The sequence below is a fragment of the Fukomys damarensis genome, unplaced genomic scaffold (genome assembly GCF_012274545.1).
Source record: "Fukomys damarensis isolate Sample0158 unplaced genomic scaffold, DMR_v1.0_HiC HiC_scaffold_16, whole genome shotgun sequence".
NCBI lineage: Eukaryota > Metazoa > Chordata > Mammalia > Rodentia > Bathyergidae > Fukomys > Fukomys damarensis.
Window position 1 is genome coordinate 21,331,179 of NW_022900928.1, and position 2,181 is coordinate 21,333,359.

The following is a 2,181-nucleotide window of genomic DNA, read 5'->3' on the forward strand; positions in this document are numbered from 1 at the left end:
ACACACTGGCTAATGATAGTAAACACATATATTTGAACCAAAAACACTGAGTTTTCTTTCTATTGTTGTTAGCTGTTTTTTTGTTTGTTTGTTTGTTTGTTTGTTTCGGTACTGGGGATTGAACTCAGGTCCTTGAGCTTGCAAGGCAGGCCACCGAACCAGTGAGCTAAATCCCTGGCCCTCTTTTAATTGTTGTATCTATTGGATATTACTACACATAGTCCTACAAAATAACAGATTTCACTAAGAAAATATTTTCCTACCAAGCTGTCTCTTCAAAGCCTCTTTAATCTCCTTGTTCCTCAGACTGTAGATGAGTGGATTCAGCATGGGGATGACCACCATGTAGAACACAGACACCACCTTATTTTGGTCAGTGGAGTAGCTGAATTTGGGCATCACATGAATGAAGGTAATGGTCCCATAGAACAGAGTGACTGCAGTGAGGTGGGAGGTGCAGGTGGAGAAGGCTTTGTGGCGCCCCTCAGTGGAGCGCATCTTCAGGATGGTGATCAGAATGTAGATGTAGGAAACAGCTATGACGAACACTGTGACTACGATGATGGAGCCAGCTGATAATGAGGGAACAACTGCAGAGAAGCCAACATCAGAGCAGGAGAGCTCAAGAAAAGGATCAAAATCACAGAAAAAGTGATTTACTGCATTTGGTCCACAGAAGAGTAAAGAATAGAAGGAAAGAGTAAAGGAGGAAGCATTAATAAAACCATCTGTGTAAGTCACTACCAGTAACCAGGCACAGACTTCTGCGGACAGTTTGGTCAAGTAAAGCAGTGGGTTGCAGATGGCCACAAAGGGATCATAAGCCATGGCAGCCAGAAGGAAGCACTCAGCTGTCCCAAAGAACACAGCTGAGCCGAGCTGGATGCCACATCCAATGTAGGAGATAGTGTTTATCTCCACCAGGAAGTTCACAAGCATATTGGGTGTGACGGAAAATGAAAAGCCTATGTCAGCAAAGGCCAGATTGCTAAGAAAAAGTTACATGGGATGGTGGAGCTGAGAAGTGAGTCTGATAAGAATGATTGTGCTGAGATTACCAGATAAGGTCACCATGTCGATGCACAAGATGATTATGAAGAGGATGACACGAAGTACAGGATCATCTGTCAAGCCCAATAAAATGAACTCTATCACCTCAGTGTGGTTCCTGTCTATCAGTGAATCCTTGAGAAAATATAGATGCTGCCAAAAATACTTGTGATGCTAACATTTCATGAAAAAGATTATAAATATGATGTCTTCATTTTCATAAATGCATACATGCAGTTTATTATTAAGAAGTGTATCATTCATGTTAAATCAAGACCAAGAGTTCTATTTAATGTTTAAGTGTCCCAAAGTCTGCACATCTGTGCATAATGAGCACTTTTATATTTAATATTTTTGGTTTAGTAGAACCATCATGTATAACATTTTTTCACATCAAATTCAAATTCAGGGTGTTTTTACAGTAGCCTACATGACTGGTTCTTTTTTTTTTTTTTTGAGACAAGGTCTTGTTAAGTTGCTAAATACTGAAGTTGTGATTCTTCAGTCTCTGCCTCCCTTAGTGTTGGGATTACAAGTGTGCATGACCACTCCCAGCTCATAATATATATATTTATATAATGTTTCCCAAAGTGCTTTTAATGCCAAAGGTTTTTAAATGTGAGACATGAGCATAACAAAAAAGAACTGTAACAGCAGAATGTAATAAAAAATATAGCCATAGTATTGTATGATTGAGAATTGAAGTCACTTGTACAATAGCTAATATTTATCAAGTAGTTACTAAATTGTGATCACAGAATTAAACATTCTATAGTATAGTGTCATTTTATTTTTTACTAAATAAGCTCTTTTTTAGTCCTAGTTTGTTGATGTGGGAACAGTTTGAAAATGGTAAGAAATATTGCATAGGAAGTACTGCATATGTATCTAGTGAGGTTTAATTGAATTTGCTTTTTAGTTACTAGTCTCTAAATTAAATTAAATAAAGATTAGAGTACAGTCAGATACACCCATGAATGGGGAGATAACAAATAATAACTTTCAGTTTTTGGACAAGTGCCTATAAAAGCCAGTGGCTCCTTAATTACATGGTTTACAATGTCTCAGTTAAAAACCACTCTTTTAAAAAGGAGAACTCCAAGTTTCCTGTTAGAACAAGGAAAAACCACA

The 2,181-nt window shown here is 37.6% G+C and overlaps 1 pseudogene; it reads right to left on the reverse strand.

Annotated features, from left to right (window-relative positions):
• Positions 1-243: 243 nt before the first annotated feature.
• On the reverse strand, positions 244-1,194 carry LOC104856172 (annotated as a pseudogene).
• Positions 1,195-2,181: the final 987 nt, after the last annotated feature.